This window comes from Arachis hypogaea, chromosome 11 (assembly GCF_003086295.3).
Source record: "Arachis hypogaea cultivar Tifrunner chromosome 11, arahy.Tifrunner.gnm2.J5K5, whole genome shotgun sequence".
NCBI classification, from domain to species: domain Eukaryota; kingdom Viridiplantae; phylum Streptophyta; class Magnoliopsida; order Fabales; family Fabaceae; genus Arachis; species Arachis hypogaea.
Genome location: NC_092046.1, coordinates 52117350 through 52135478, shown reverse-complemented (window position 1 = coordinate 52135478; position 18129 = coordinate 52117350). Strand labels below are relative to the sequence as shown.

The window sequence follows — 18129 nt, the reverse complement described above, 5'->3', positions numbered from 1 at the left end:
AATCAATCTCCAAGAATACATATGGAAGCACAAGGGCTAAGGCAATGGCAATCAAGCAAACCACAATTGGATTGAATCATTGAAAGATTTTATAAACTTTAAAGAAAAGATGATCATGGGTGGGAACATGTAATTGAGCGATCGAACCCTCTCAAGATGTGTATCCACTCTAGTCACTCAAGTGTATGGGGGTTAATTCACTCAACTCTCCCCAAATTATGCTTTCTAAGATTTGTTTTTCATCTAACAATCAACAATTACTTTATGCATGCATACAAATATCATGAGGGCTTTCCCATAGGTTGTAATGGGGCTAGGGTCAAGGTAGGATGCATATGGTCAAGTGAGTTTGACATTTGAATCTTTGATTAACTTAAACTTCCCACCTAACTTATGACTACCTATACAATTATAAACAATCCTAGCTATCTGATGAATGGATTTTTGACGGTTTAGAATTTCACAAATGAATTCTCGTTGCAAGTATAGTTTCTAAACCAATCACTAATCCCTTCATACAAAAAGTTGTTTGTCACTAGTACAAACCCCTAAAATTTATAAACCGAAGTATTCAAACCTCGGGTCGTTCTCCCTAGGAATTGTAATGGAGTGTCTTTTTATCGGTTGTGAGTTATATTTGGGGTTTTGATATGAAGCATGAAAGATAAATGGTAAGAAAGTAAACTAATGGCTAAAAAGGTCTTGGCAAGGGTTGGTGGTCAAAGATCTCTATCCTAATCACTAACCACAATATGAGAATTGGCAAGGATTAATCTCATTAAATCATCCTCTAACTAGTAGTAAAGGAAAGTCAAATGAGCTATATCAATCCTAGTCCATAAGTCCTAACTCTCCACTAATTCAATTAGTGAGAACTAGAGTCAATGAATCCCAATCATCAATTACTTGGACATTAGTAACTCAAGAGTTCCTAAGTTACCTTTCCAAGCCAAGAATATAAAACTCTACTCTAAAATCCAACCAAGCATTTCATCAAACACTTGGAAGGCATAAAAGGAAAGCATAGTAAGATTGCAAGAAAAGTAAATCTACACTACTCAATTTGCAAGGAATTAAACAACAACAAATCAAATGAACACAATTATTATGATTTACCTTGAATTGAATTGAAAGAGAAAGGGAGGAACAAAAGTAGATCTACAACAAAATGCAAGAACAACATAAAGGAAATTACAACAAAAGGATGGAAGAAGAATGAATGTAACAACAAGGAATTGAGAAGAAGAAGATGAATTAAAATCTAGATCTAAGAACTAAACCTAATCCTAATTCTAGAGAGAAGTGAGAGCTTCTCTCTCTAGAAACTAATTACAAAGCTAAACTAAACTAATTGGTAACTAACACATATTTCCCTCTTCACTCCTTGGGTTAAATAGCATCAGAAATGAGTTGGATTGGGCCCACAAGGCTTTAGAATTCGTTGGCCACGTTTTGCTTTAAGTGAACTAGGTGGCAGCAACGGCACGTGCGCGTACTTTGCGCATGCGCGCCACCATACGTATAGCAACTATGGCAAATCTTATATCGTTTCGAAGCCCCGGATGTTAGCTTTCCAACCCAACTGGAACCGCATCATTTGGACCTCTGTAGCTCAAGTTATGGCCAATTAAGTGCGAAGAGGTCGGCTTGATAGCTTTCCGGTTCTTCCATTTCTTCATGAGTTCTCCAACTTTTCATGCTTTCTTTCTTCATTCCCTTGATCCAATCTTTGCCTCCTAAACCTTAAATCACTTAACAAACATATCAAGGCATCTAATAGAATCAAGGTGAATTAAATTTAGCTATTTTGAGTCCTAAAAAGCATGTTTTCACATTCAAGCACAATTAAAGGAGAATATACAAAACCATGCTATTTCTTGAATAAATATGGGTAAAAGGTGATAAAATCCCCAAAAATCAATACAAAACAAACCGTCAAATTGGGATTTGTCAACCTCCCCACACTTAAACCAAGCATGTCCTCATGCTTAAACCAAGAATGAAGTAAGGGTATGGCATTTATTCAATGGAAACTAACTAAATGCAATCTACCTATATGCAACTATCTAAATGAATGCAAGTGCTTGGTCAAAATAAATCAATTCCCAAGAAACATATATGCACAAGGGCTAAGGACTAGCAAGTCTAATCCACAATTGAATTGAGTTATTAAATATTTTTATAAACTTGCATGAAAATTATGATCATAGGTGAAAACATGTAATTGAGTATCAAACCCTCACCGGTAGTGTTTGCACTCTATTCACTCAAGTGTTTAGGGTTGATTCTCTCAATTCTCTCCTAATCATGCTTTATAAGATTTGTTTTTCTTCTAACAATCAACAAATATTTCATGCATGCATACATATATCATGAGGTCTTTTCATAGGTTGTAATGGGGTTAGGGTCAAGGTAGGATGCATATTTGGTTAAGTGAGCTTGGAATTTGAATCTTTGATAAGCTTAAACTTTCCACTTAACCCATATAATAACCTATACAATTAAATTCTACTCTAACTACCCATTCTACTCACTTTTCCACATACTCATGCATCCCTTTTCATTTCACAACACTTATACATTGATCTTATTGAGCTTCGCTTTGGGGCATTTTGTCCCCTTTTTATTATTTTTCTTCTTTTTATTTTCTTTTCTTTCTTTTTCTATTTTTTTTCTTTTCTTTTCTATATTGTTTTTCTTTTTCTTTTGTTCTTTTGTTTTTCTCATTTTTTTTTCTATATACAATAGCATCAATGCATAAGGTTTTACATTTGATCAATACATGAGTATGTACCCAATTCCCAATATTTTCAATAATAATACAAAATATCCTTTTATTCACCCAATGTCCCAAGGTTCCCACACTTGAATGATACTCACACACACTAGCCTAAGCTAATCAAAGATCCAAATAAGGACTTTTATTGTTTTCCGCTTTAAGGCTTGTAATGTGCTAAATTAAGAACAAAGTGGGTTAATCGTAGGCTCAAATTTGGCTAACAGAGGAAGATAGAAGGTAAGGCCATTTGGGTGAGTGAGCTAATGAAATGATGGCCTCAATCATATAAATGCATGAATACACCAAATAATGGACATAAAGAATCAAACAAATCAAAGATTACAATCATAGAAAGAGAATAATGCACACAAGAAGGAAAAATAAGTGGTTATAAGATGCAACCACATCATTAGGCTCAAGTCTCACAAGATTGTGTTCTTAGCTCAAAACATGATCCACAAAATATATAATTCAAGCAAGTTCTATGAAAAGTTTTCACTCAATTCATTTGACATGCCCTATAGATAGAAATCTTGAAAAAATCTCATTATTTTGACTAAGCTTATTGTGTATGCATATGCAAAAATAAGAAAATGCAAGTAAAAATCCTAAAATCCTAGAATGAAATGCAAAAGTATTGGAGTTAGAAATTTGTCACCCAAGATTGCCGATCGGTCGGACGACCTCCCCACACTTAAAAGTTTGCACCGTCCTCGGTGCACTCAAAGATGAGCAAGGGGGTACGGCGACTCTCCGGATTGCTATGTGTTCTTTCTTCCGCTTCCATGGTTGCTTGTGGTGCATTCGTTATGAAAAACAAAAATAAAACACCATAAGATGAGAAGATATAAAAGCAAGGAAGCATACATTGTTGGAATGAGGTAAATCACTAGAATGAGGTGAGTGAATTAGTGTGACATTAAGAAATATTAGGTGTGTGAATTCTAAATTGCGCGGTTTAGAATACACATTAGCATAAAAGCTATGTCACAAAAGAAGCATGCACTTCACTTATCCTAGTGTGCTTGAGATGCTTTAAGTAAGCTTGTAAGGTAAGACAAGCATTAGAGAAGCATGAAAGCATTCAAGTCAAACATATGGATGGATATAATCATGAACACAATGCATTAAGGTAAATGCACAACATCATCCATCAAGAGGTTGCCTAATCGAGGGAAAAGGATCCAAATCACATGGTGGCTAGCTACAACATGCAATTCAAAAGAGTTATAAGCTCGAAGACAATTCTCATCACTTGGTATTTTTTTCAAAAGGTAAGCATGAAGAACTCAAAACCAAGTAACAAAATATAGCCTCAATCATAGAATCCAACAAAGATTATCTAAAAACATTCATGCTAAAATAGCATTTAGGCAATAAGGGATATAGCAATGTATAGTAAACAAAGTCAATACTCCAACACTTATGATGAAAAGAGAGAAAATAAAATGAAAACTAAACTAAAACTAGCTAATCAACTAACCAACTAACTAATTAACTAACTAAAATAAATGGTTATCCATGGTGTTTGGAAGTGTTGGATGAGGGGTAGAAGAAGGGAAGAAGAAAGGAGAAGGAAAGAATTGGAAAGAGGAGAAGAAAAGAAAAGTGGATGGGAGAAAGAAATCCGCGCGTACGCACGCATGGCGCGCGCGCGTCGTTGGCTTATTTTGAGAGTGGCGCGTACGCGTCATGTGCGCGTGTGCACAAGTGGAGTTTGTGCCAGAGGCACAACGTTGGCGCGGCGCAGGCACAACTCTCTGGAAAATGTATGGAGGTTGGAACTTCTCAATCCACGCGTACGCACGCATGGCGCGCGCGCGTGGATGGTCGAAAATGCTGTAAGTGCGCGTACGCGCCATGTACGCGTACGCGTGGATGGTGCTCTGTTTTTCAAATTTTTTTTTTTTGCACCAACCCAAGCATTCCAAACCTCCAAACAGCTACCAAAACACCATAAAACCTTATTTAACATACTAAACTACCAATTAAACTCAACTATCTAAACAAAACATGAAATTAAACTAATTCTCTCAATATGTACAAAAGAGAAAATGAAAGGATTTTACCATGGTGGGTTGTCTCCCACCTAGCACTTTTGTTTATTGTCCTTAAGTTGGACTTATGGGGAGCTCCTCATCAAGGTGGCTTGTGCTTGTATTCATCTTGGAACTCCCACAAATGCTTGGTTCTCCATTGTGCCCCAAGTAGATTCTTCATGGATTGAGCCAAGTCTTGATGGAGTTCTTCACAAGCTTGGGGCTCCCAAAGTTGATCCTCATGTGTTCCCGGATCCCATATTTTGTTTTCACACCCATCTCCAAGTTGATTATCATTAATCCATGTGGGTGGTGAGCAAAGTGAATTCTCAAGGAAATGACCAAACATCCTTCTAGACCCAAGCGATCTAGTTCTACACCAACTCTTACAATTAAGCTTTGAGCATGCAACCATAATGAACCTAGAATGATATTTCAAACCACTAACCATCTCCTTTTTACTCTTAAAGCCACAAATATGTCTTAGTTGACCATCCGTCTTAAGCAAACCATATTCAAGGGGAATAATAAAGCTTGAGCATAAGGAATTTACCCACTTGAATGAGAGAATGGATGGTGGTGGCTTGGGGAGAGGTATCTCCAATGTGCTAGCGAGCTTCACTCCCTTGTGTTCTTCCTTGTCAATCTCCACCTCTTCATAAACTTCTTCATTCTCAATCCTTTGTTCATCAACGTCATCTAGCTCGTCTCCATCACTCAAGTCATAAATGGGAGGTTGAGAGAAATCTACCTCCACATCACTTTTAAATTCATTGGGAGAGGATTCTTCAAATTCAAAGGATTCTTCACCAAGAAGATTGGATGCATGATCTTCATCACCAAGGGAACTCAATTCTTGCTTCATTCTCTCCAAGTCTTCATATAGAATATGCCTTGGAGGTTGTGCACATTCCTCCTCAACATCAAATTTACTCTTCTTGGAGGGATTTTCTTTGATTTTAGCTTCCCATGGAAGTTCCGCATCTCCTAAGTCTTCAACCACTTCTTCCTCTTCTTCAATGGTCATAGGTTCCTCCAATTGTTCCAATACAAAGCAACTTCCCTCATTCTCCACCAATCTCTCTTTTATGTTATGCTCTTCATTTGATTCCCCACATGTAGCCATGGGAGTTCCTTGAGAGTTCAAGCATTGGGATGCTAACCGGTTTACCACCTCATCCAAGGCGGTCATGAATTGTTGCACATCCCTTGTCATCTCCTCTTGTCCTTGAAGAAGAACACCAAGGGTTTCATCCATTGAGGATTGGGGTGGATAAGAGGGTTCATTGTCTTGGAGAAAGGGTTCATTATAGGAAGGTGGTTCTTCTTGGTAAGGTGGTGGTGTGTATTGAGGTGGTTCTTGGGAGTAGTAATCTTGGAATTGTGGTTCCATGTGTGGCTCATATGGTTCAAAAGGTGGTTGGTATGGTGGATAAGAATTAGGGTCATATGGAGGTATTTGGTGAAAATAGGCTTGTGAGTGTGGTTGGGGTTCATGTTGAGGATATGACTCATAGGCATATGGTGGTGATTCTTGAAAGTCACAAGGAGATTCACCATAGCCATTGGATTGGTATGCATCATAGAATGGCTCTTCTTCATAGTGCATTGGTGGAGGTTGTTGCCATGAGGATTGATCATATGCATATGGCTCTCCCCACCTTTGATTATCCCATTCTTGATACACATCTTCATTGAAGTTCCCATTTCCTACAACATAGTTGTAATCACACTCATAGCCAAAGTGAGAATTCATAGTAAAAGTAAAAATAAGAAACAAAAGCTAACAAGAAATAGTGAAACAAAGTCCTAGAACAAGCAAAACTAACAAGCAATCCAAAAATCAAGCTATTCACAATATTCACATATATACAATAACCAATAACATAACACCATTGCAACTCCCCGGCAACGGCGCCATTTTGATGAATGGATTTTTGACGGTTTAGAATTTCACAAATGAATTCTCATTGCAAGTATAGTTTCTAAACCAATCACTAATCCCTTCATACAAAAAGTTGTTTGTCACTAGTACAAACCCCTAAAATTTATAAACCGAAGTATTCAAACCTCGGGTCGTTCTCCCTAGGAATTGTAATGGAGTGTCTTGTTATCGGTTGTGAGTTATATTTGGGGTTTTGATATGAAGCATGAAAGATAAATGGTAAGAAAGTAAACTAATGGCTAAAAAGGTCTTGGCAAGGGTTGGTGGTCAAAGATCTCTATCCTAATCACTAACCACAATATGAGAATTGGCAAGGATTAATCTCATTAAATCATCCTCTAACTAGTAGTAAAGGAAAGTCAAATGAGCTATATCAATCCTAGTCCATAAGTCCTAACTCTCCACTAATTCAATTAGTGAGAACTAGAGTCAATGAATCCCAATCATCAATTACTTGGACATTAGTAACTCAAGAGTTCCTAAGTTACCTTTCCAAGCCAAGAACATAAAACTCTACTCTAAAATCCAACCAAGCATTTCATCAAACACTTGGAAGGCATAAAAGGAAAGCATAGTATGATTGCAAGAAAAGTAAATCTACACTACTCAATTTGCAAGGAATTAAACAACAACAAATCAAATGAACACAATTATTATGATTTACCTTGAATTGAATTGAAAGAGAAAGGGAGGAACAAAAGTAGATCTACAACAAAATGCAAGAACAACATAAAGGAAATTACAACAAAAGGATGGAAGAAGAATGAATGTAACAACAAGGAATTGAGAAGAAGAAGATGAATTAAAATCTAGATCTAAGAACTAAACCTAATCCTAATTCTAGAGAGAAGTGAGAGCTTCTCTCTCTAGAAACTAATTACAAAGCTAAACTAAACTAATTGGTAACTAACACATATTTCCCTCTTCACTCCTTGGGTTAAATAGCATCAGAAATGAGTTGGATTGGGCCCACAAGGCTTTAGAATTCGTTGGCCACGTTTTGCTTTAAGTGAACTAGGTGGCAGCAACGGCGCGTGCGCGTACTTTGCTCGTGCGCACCACCATACGTGTAGCAACTATGGCAAATCTTATATCGTTTCGAAGCCCCGGATGTTAGCTTTCCAACGCAACTGGAACCGCATCATTTGGACCTCTGTAGCTCAAGTTATGGCCGATTAAGTGCGAAGAGGTTGACTTGACAGCTTTCCGGTTCTTCCATTTCTTCATGAGTTCTCCAACTTTTCATGCTTTCTTTCTTCATTCCCTTGATCCAATCTTTGCCTCCTAAACCTTAAATCACTTAACAAACATATCAAGGCATCTAATAGAGTCAAGGTGAATTAAATTTAGCTATTTGAGTCCTAAAAAGCATGTTTTCACATTCAAGCACGATTAAGGGAGAAGTTATAAAACCATGCTATTTCATTGAATAAATGTGGGTAAAAGGTGATAAAATCCCCAAAAATCAATACAAGATAAACCCTACAAATGGGGTTTGTCAACCTCCCCACACTTAAACCAAGCATGTCCTCATGCTTAAACCAAGAATGAAGTAAGGGTATGGCATTTATTCAATGGAAACTAACTAAATGCAATCTACCTATATGCAACTATCTAAATGAATGCAAGTGCTTGGTCAAAATAAATCAATTCCCAAGAAACATATATGCACAAGGGCTAAGGACTAGCAAGTCTAATCCACAATTGAATTGAGTTATTAAATATTTTTACAAACTTGCATGAAAAGAGATGATCATAGGTGAAAACATGTAATTGAGCATCAAACCCTCACCGGTAGTGTTTGCACTCTATTCGCTCAAGTGTTTAGGGTTGATTCACTCAATTCTCCTCTATTTCATGCTTTCCAAGATTTGTTTTTCTTCTAACAATCAACATTTATTTCATGCATGCATACAAGTATCATGAGGTCTTTTCATTGGTTGTAATGGGGCTAGAGTCAAGGTAGGATGCATATTTGGTCAAGTGAGCTTGAAATTTGAATCTTTGATAAGCTTAAACTTCCCACCTAACCTATGACATCCTATACAATTAAGTTCTAACCTAACTACCCATTTTCTCACTTTTTCACATACTCGTGCATTTTCTTTTCATTTCACAACTCATATGCATTGATCTTATTGAGCTTCACCTTGGGGCATTTTGTCCCCTTTTTATTTCTTTCTTTTTCGTTTTCTTTCTTTTTCCATTTTTTTTCTATACTTTTCATATTTTTTTTTTGTTTTTCTCATTTTTTCTTTCTTTCAAACTATATACAAGAGTACCAATGCATAAGGTCTATACATTTAATCAATACATGAGCATGTACCCAATTCCCAATATTTACAATAATAATACAAAACTACCCTTTTATTCACCCAATGTCCCAAGGTTCCCACACTTGAATGATACATACACTCTAGCCTAAGCTAATCAAAGATCCAAATAAGGACATTTATTGTTTTTCGCTTTAAGGCTTGTAATGTGCTAAATTAAGAACAAATGGGTTAATCATAGGCTCAAATTGGCTAACAATGGATGATAAGAGGTAAGGCTATTTGGGTAAGTGAGCTAATGAAATAATGGCCTCAATCACATAAATGTATGAATACACAAAATAATGGACATAAAGAATCAAACAAATCAAAGATTACAATCATAGAAAGAGAATAATGCACATAAGAAGGAAGAATAAGTGGTTATAAGATGTAACCACACCATTAGGCTCAAATCTCACTTGCTTGTGTTCTTAGCTCAAAAATCATGTTCCACAATATATATATATAATTCAAGCAAGTTCTATGAAAAGTTTTCACTCAATTCAATTGACATGCCCTATAGATAGAAATCTTGAAAAAATCTCATTATTTTGACTAAGCTTATTGTGTATGCATATGCAAAAATAAGAAAATGCAAGTAAAAATCCTAAAATCCTAGAATGAAATGCAAAAGTATTGGAGTTAGAAATTTGTCACCCAAGATTGCCGATCGGTCGGACGACCTCCCCACACTTAAAAGTTTGCACCGTCCTCGGTGCACTCAAAGATGAGCAAGGGGGTACGGCGACTCTCCGGATTGCTATGTGTTCTTTCTTCCGCTTCCATGGTTGCTTGTGGTGCATTCGTTATGAAAAACAAAAATAAAACACCATAAGATGAGAAGATATAAAAGCAAGGAAGCATACATTGTTGGAATGAGGTAAATCACTAGAATGAGGTGAGTGAATTAGTGTGACATTAAGAAATATTAGGTGTGTGAATTCGAAATTGCGCGGTTTAGAATACACATTAGCATAAAAGCTATGTCACAAAAGAAGCATGCACTTCGCTTATCCTAGTGTGCTTGAGATGCTTTAAGTAAGCTTGTAAGGTAAGACAAGCATTAGAGAAGCATGAAAGCATTCAAGTCAAACATATGGATGGATATAATCATGAACACAATGCATTAAGGTAAATGCACAACATCATCCATCAAGAGGTTGCCTAATCGAGGGAAAAGGATCCAAATCACATGGTGGCTAGCTACAACATGAAATTCAAAAGAGTTATAAGCTCGAAGACAATTCTCATCACTTGGTATTTTTTTCAAAAGGTAAGCATGAAGAACTCAAAACCAAGTAACAAAATATAGCCTCAATCATAGAATCCAACAAAGATTATCTAAAAACATTCATGCTAAAATAGCATTTAGGCAATAAGGGATATAGCAATGTATAGTAAACAAAGTCAATACTCCAACACTTATGATGAAAAGAGAGAAAATAAAATGAAAACTAAACTAAAACTAGCTAATCAACTAACCAACTAACTAATTAACTAACTAAAATAAATGGTTATCCATGGTGTTTGGAAGTGTTGGATGAGGGGTAGGAGAAGGGAAGAAGAAAGGAGAAGGAAAGAATTGGAAAGAGGAGAAGAAAAGAAAAGTGGATGGGAGAAAGAAATCCGCGCGTACTGATGAGCGGATAATTTATACGCTTTTTGGCATTGTTTTTAGTATGTTTTTAGTAGGATCTAGTTACTTTTAGGGATGTTTTCATTAGTTTTTATGTTAAATTCACATTTCTGGACTTTACTATGAGTTTGTGTGTTTTTCTGTAATTTCAGGTATTTTCTGGCTGAAATTGAGGGACTTGAGCAGAAATCAGATTCAGAGGTTGAAAAAGGACTGCTGATGCTGTTGGATTCTGACCTCCCTGCACTCAAAGTGGATTTTCTGGAGCTACAGAACTCGAAATGGCGCGCTTCCAATTGCGTTGGAAAGTAGACATCCAGGGCTTTCCAGCAATATATAATAGTCCATACTTTGGCCAAGAATTGACGACATAAACTGGCGTTCAACGCCAGCCTTCTACCCAAATCTGGCGTCCAGCGCCAGAAAAGGAGCCAAAACCAGAGTTGAACGCCCAAACTGGCACAAAAGCTGGCGTTCAACTCTACAAATGACCTCTGCACGTGTACACTTAAAGCTCATCCCAAGCACACACCAAGTGGGCCCCGGAAGTGGATTTATACGTCAATTACTTACTCATGTAAACCCTAGTAGCTAGTTTATTATAAATAGGACCTCTTACTACTGTATTTGACATCTTTGGTCTCAGTTTTATTCCATTATTCATCTTAGGAGACTATTGATCTCGTTTAGGGGGCTGGCCATCTCGGCCATGCCTGGATCTTCACTTATGTATTTTCATACGGTAGAGTTTCTGCACTCCATAGATTAAGGTGTGGAGCTCTGCTGTTCCTCAAAGATTAATGCAAGTACTACTGTTTTCTATTCAATTCTTCTTATTTCTCTTCTAAGATATCCATTCGAACCCAAGAACGTAATGAAGGTGATGATTATGTGTGACGCTCATCATCCTTCTCCCTTATGAACGCGTGCCTGACAAACACTTCCGTTCTACATGAATTAAGCTAGAATGAGTATCTCTTAGATCTCCTAACCAGAATCTTCGTGGCGTACGCTAGAATGATGGCGGCATTCAAGAGAATCCGAAAGGTCTAAACCTTGTCTGTGGTATTCTGAGTAGGATTCAATGATTGAATGACTGTGACGAGCTTCAAACTCGCGATTGTTGGGCGTTAGTGACAGACGCAAAAGGAGGGTGAATCCTATTCCAGCATGATCGAGAACCGACAGATGAATAGCCGTGCCATGACAGGGTGCGTGAGCATATGATTCACTGAGAGGAGGGGATGTAGCCACTGACAACGGTGATGCCCTTGCATACAGCCAGCCATGGAAAGGAGTAAGACAGATTGGATGAAGATAGCAGGAAAGCAGAGGTTCAGAGGAACGAAAAGCATCCCCATTCACTTATCTGAAATTCCTACCAATGAATCTACATAAGTATCTCTATCCCTATTTTATTATAGATTATTCGAAAACTCCATAATTATTTTATATCCGCCTGACTGAGACTTACAAGGTGATCATAGCTTGCTTCATACCAACAATCTCCGTGGGATTCGACCTTTACTCACGTAAGGTATTACTTGGACGACCCAGTGCACTTGCTGGTTAGTTGTATCGAAGTTGTGACAATTATGAATTAAGATCAGAGCACCAAGCTTTGGAGCCATTACCAGGATTTGTTCGAGCTTGGAGATTACAATTTCGTGCACCAAGTTTTTGGCGCCGTTGCCGGGGATTGTTCGTGTTTGGACAACTAACGGTTCATCTTGTTGCTCAGATTAGGTAATTTTCTTTTTATTTTCTTTTCAAAAATATTTTCAAAATTTTGAAATCTGTTTTCGAAAAAAAATAAAAATGTTTTCAAAAATAAATTATTCTATGGCTTCAAAAATTTTTAAGAATGAATTCTAGTGTTTCATGAAATATGTTGAATCATATCTGGCTGTAAAGCCATACCCAAACTGCTTTGGGATTGGTATTCAACTAATCACATCAGCCCATGTAATTATATATTGCAGCCTGGCTGGCTGTAAAGCCATGTCTAAATTCATTTGGACTGAGGCTTGCAATTGGTTATCAAGAGCAAGCTAGTTGGAGCTAATCCACCTGCTACTGTTCCTGATCTACCCGCTGTTGATCCACGATCACCTGCTGAAGCTTAGCTGGCCATTGGCCATGTCTAGTGTTTTGGACTGGAGCTTTCTTTGAAAGCTTGGCTGGCTAGTGAGCCATGTCTAATTCCTGGACTGAAGCTTTAGACTAACATGGCAAGATTCCTGGAATTCATATTAAAAATTTTGGAATCCTTATTTTTCTTTTAATTTTCGAAAAATATAAAATAAAAATCCAAAAAAATTAGAAAATCATAAAAATAAAAAATATTTTCTGTTTCTTGTTTGAGTCTTGAGTCACATTATAAGTTTGGTGTCACTTGCATATGCATCTTGCATTTTTTCGAAAATATCATGCATTCATAGTGTTCTTCATGATCTTCAAGTTGTTCTTGGTAAGTCTTCTTGTTTGATCTTGATGAATTTTTGTTTTGTGTCTTTTCATGTTTATCATATGCATTCTTGAATTCTTAGTGTCTAAGCATTAAAGAATTCTAAGTTTGGTGTCTTGCATGTTTTCTTTGCATTAAAAATTTTTCAAAAATATGTTCTTGATGTTCATCTTGACATTCATAGTGTTCTTGGTGTTCATCTTGACATTCATAGCATTCTTGCATGCATCACATGTTTTGATCTAAAAATTTCATGCATTGCATAATTTTCATGTTTTCATAAAAATTCAAAAAAAATCAAAAAAATATCTTTCCCTTTTTCTCTCATCAAATTCGAAAATTTGGGTTGACTTTTTCAAAATTTTTAAAATCAAGTTGTTGCCAATGAGTCAAATCAAATTTTCAATTTGAAAATCTTATCTTTTTCAAAATCTTTTTCAAAAATCAAATCTTTTTCAAAATTCTTAGTTATTTTCGAAAATTCCAAAAATAATTTTCAAAAATCTTTTTCTCATTTTAAATCATAATTTTCGAAAATAACTTAAACAATTAATGTTTTGGTTCAAAAATTTGAAGTTTGTTACTTGCTTGTTAAGAAAGATTCAAACTTTGAGTTCTAGAATCATATCTTGTGATTTCTTATGAATCAAGTCATTAATTGTGATTTTAAAAATCAAATCTTTTTCAAAACTAATTTCAAATCATATCTTTTCAAAAATATCTTCTTATCTTATCTTTTTCAAAAATATCTTTTCAAAATATCTTTTCTAACTTCCTAACTTCTTATCTTTTCAAAATTTGTTTCAACTAACTAACTAACTTTTTGTTTGTTTCTTAACTTTTTCAAAACCACCTAACTAATTCTCCCTCTCAATTTTCGAAAATATCTTCCCCCTTTTTCAAAAATTTCTTTTTTATTAACTAATTAATCTTATTTTTATTTTTAATTTCAAAAAAAAAAAAATTTTCGAAAAATACTAACTAATTTTCAAAAACCAATTTTCAAAAATCACTAACTCTTTTTCAAAATAATTTTCGAAAATTATTCCTCCCCCATCTCATTCTATTTATTCATTCATATCCTAACATCTCATCTCACATTCCAATCCTCACAGTTGTGTTTCTTCCTTTACATCACATCCTTTATCTCCCCTTCTTCTTCTACTTACAAAGGGATCCCTATACTGTGGTATAGAGGATCTCTATTATTATTATCATTTTTCTGGCCATTCTTCCTTGTCATATGAGCAGGAGCAAGGATAAGAACATTCTTGTGGAAGCAGATACAGAACCTGAAAGGACTCTGAAGAGAAAATTAAGAGAAGCTAAAATACAACAATCCAGAGATAACCTTTCAGAAATTTTTGAACAGGCAGAGGAGATGGCAGGCGAAAATAATAATAATGAAAGGAGGATGCTTGGTGACTTTACTGCACCTAATTCCAATTTACATGGAAGAAGCATCTCCATTCCTGCCATTGGAGCAAACAACTTTGAGCTGAAACCTCAGTTAGTTTCTCTGATGCAGCAGAACTGCAAGTTTCATGGACTTCCATCTGAAGATCCTTTTCAGTTCTTAACTGAATTCTTGCAGATATGTGATACTGTTAAGACTAATGGAATAGATCCTGAAGTCTACAGGCTCATGATTTTCCCTTTTGCTGTAAGAGACAGAGCTAGATTATGGTTGGATTCTCAACCTAAAGACAGCCTGAACTCTTGGGATAAGTTGGTCATGGCTTTCTTAGCCAAGTACTTTCCTCCTCAAAAGCTGAGCAAGCTTAGAGCTGATGTTCAAACCTTCAGACAGAAAGAAGGTGAATCCCTCTATGAAGCTTGGGAAAGATACAAACAGTTGACCAAAAAGTGTCCTTCTGACATGCTTTCAGAATGGACCATCCTGGATATATTCTATGATGGTTTATCTGAGCTATCAAAGATGTCACTGGACACTTCTGCAGGTGGATCCATTCACCTAAAGAAAACGCCTGCAGAAGCTCAAGAACTCATTGACATGGTTGCTAATAACCAGTTCATGTACACCTCTGAAAGGAATCCTGTGAATAATGGGACGCCTATGAAGAAGGGAGTTCTTGAGGTTGATACTCTGAATGCCATATTGGCTCAGAATAAAATATTGACTCAGCAAGTCAATATGATCTCTCAGAGTCTGCATGGAATGCAAGCTGCATCCAACAGTACTCAAGAGGCATCTTCTGAAGAAGAAGCCTATGATCCTGAGAACCCTGCAATAGCAGAGGTAAATTACTTAGGTGAACCTTATGGAAACACCTATAACTCAACATGGAGAAATCATCCAAATTTCTCATGGAAGGATCAGAAGCCTCAACAAGGCTTTAACAATGGTGGAAGAAACAGGTTTAGCAATAGCAAACCTTTTCCATCATCAACTCAGCAACAGACAGAGAACTCTGGACAAAACGCTTCTAATTTAGCAAATCTAGTCTCTGATCTATCTAAGGCCACTGTAAGTTTCATGAATGAAACAAGGTCTTCCATTAGAAATTTGGAAGCACAAGTGGGCCAGCTGAGTAAAAGGATCACTGAAATCCCTCCTAGTACTCTCCCAAGCAATACAGAAGAGAACCCAAAAGGAGAGTGCAAGGCCATTGACATAAGTGCCATGGCCGAACCTGTGAGGAGAGGAGAGGACGTGAATCCCAAGGAGGAAGACCTCCTGAGACGTCCAGTGATCAATAAGGAGCTTCCCTCTGGGGAATCAAAGGACTCTGAGGCTCATCTAGAGACCATAGAGATCCCATTGAACCTCCTTATGCCCTTCATGAGCTCTGATGAGTATTCCTCTTCTGAAGAGAATGAGGATGTTACTGAAGAGCAAACTGCCAAGTTTCTTGGTGCAATCATGAAGCTGAATGCCAAATTGTTTGGCATTGATGCTTGGGAAGTTGAACCTCCCTTGTTCATCAATGAACTAAGTGATCTGGATCAACTGACATTGCCTCAGAAGAGACAGGATCCTGGAAAGTTCATAATCCCCTGTACCATAGGCACCATGATCTTTAAGGCTCTGTGTGACCTTGGTTCAGGAATAAACCTCATGCCCCTCTCTGTAATAGAGAAACTGGGAATCTATGGGGTGCAAGCTGCTAAAATCTCACTAGAGATGGCAGACAGCTCAAGAAGACAGGCTTATGGACAAGTAGAAGATGTATTAGTAAAGGTTGAGGGCCTTTACATACCTACTGATTTCATAGTCCTGGATACTGGAAAGGAAGAGGATGAATCCATCATCCTAGGAAGACCTTTCCTGGCCACAGCAAGAGCTGTGATTGATGTTGACAGAGGTGAAATAGTCCTTCAATGGAATGAGAACTCCCTTGTATTCAAAACTCAAGGATCTCCCTTTGCAACCATGGAGAGGAAGCAGGAAAAGCTTCTCTCCAAGCAGAGTCAACCAGAGCCCCCACAGTCAAACTCTAAGTTTGGTGTTGGGAGGCCACAACCAAACTCTAAGTTTGGTGTTGAACTCCCATATCCAAACTCTAAGTTTGGTGTTGGAGAGTCTCAACAAAGCTCTGCACATCTGTGAGGCTCCATGAGAGCCCACTGTCAAGCTATTGACATTAAAGAAGTACTTGTTGGGAGGCAACCCAATGTTTATCTAATTCTTATTTTTCATGTTTTCTTAGGTTCATGATCATGTGGAGTCACAAAATAAATATAAAAATTGAAAACGGAATCAAAAACAGCAGAAGAAAAATCACACCCTCGAGGAGCATCTGTCTGGCGTTCAAACGCCAGAACAGAGCATAGTTCTGGCGCTGAACGCCCAGAACAAGCATGGTTCTGGCGTTCAACGCCAGAAATGGCAGCAAAGGGGCGTTGAACGCCCAAAAGGAGCACCAACCTGGCGCTGAACGCCCAGAGTTGTGTGCAAGGGCATTTTACATGCCTAAATTGGTGCAGGGATGTAAATGCCTTGACACCTGAAGATCTGTGGACCTCACAGGATCACCTCAGGATCTGTGGACCCCACAGGATCCCCACCTACCTCCACTCACTCTCTTCTCTCTTCTCAATCATCCTCTATTCCCAATAAACACTCTTCCCTATTAACTCTTTACCACTCACATCCAAACACCCACTTTCCTTCAAAAATTCAACATCTCTTTCCCACCCAATCCCACCCATATGGCCGAATACACATCTCCCTCCATCTCCTCCATATCTTCTTCTTATTCTTCTATTCTTTCTTCTTTTGCTCGAGGGCGAGCAACATTCTAAGTTTGGTGTGGTAAAAGCATAGCTTTTTTGTTTTTTCCATAACCATTGATGGCACCTAAGGCCAGAGAAACCTCTAGAAAGAGGAAAGGGAAGACAAAAGCTTCCATCAAGGGTCTATAGCTCAGTGGTAGAATATTTGACTGCAAATCAAGAGATCCCTGAGATACCTCAGGGGATACATTTTCTTCCACACAATTATTGGAAGCAACTAAGGGTGGAACATCAAGAGCACTCCTTCATCCTTCATGAAATCAGAGAAGATCTAAAAGCAATGAAGGAGAAGCAACAAAGACAAGGAAGAGACATAGAAGAGCTCAAGGACATCACTAAGGTGGACTCATTCCTTGTTCTTACTTTCTCTGTTTTTCGTTTTCTATGTTATGTGCTTATCTATGTTTGTGTCTTCATTACATGATCATTAGTAGTTAGTAACTTTGTCTTAAAGTTATAAATGTCCTATGAATCCATCACCTCTCTTAAGTGAAAAATGTTTTAATTCAAAAGAACAAGAAGTACATGAGTTTCGAATTTATCCTTGAACTTAGTTTAATTATAGTGATGTGGTGACAATGCTTCTTGTTTTCTGAATGTATGCTTGAACAGTGCATATGTCTTTTGAAGTTGTTGTTTAAGAATGTTAAATATGTTGGCTCTTGAAAGAATGATGACTAGGAGACATGTT

At 37.2% G+C, this 18129-nt stretch overlaps 1 non-coding gene across 1 annotated transcript; it reads right to left on the bottom strand.

Annotated features, from left to right (window-relative positions):
* Positions 1–14958: 14958 nt before the first annotated feature.
* LOC112724572 (small nucleolar RNA R71) lies at positions 14959–15066 on the bottom strand. Its single transcript, XR_003163728.1, has one exon. It is a non-coding gene; the product is annotated as a small nucleolar RNA R71 (small nucleolar RNA).
* Between the last annotated feature and the right edge of the window lie 3063 nt (positions 15067–18129).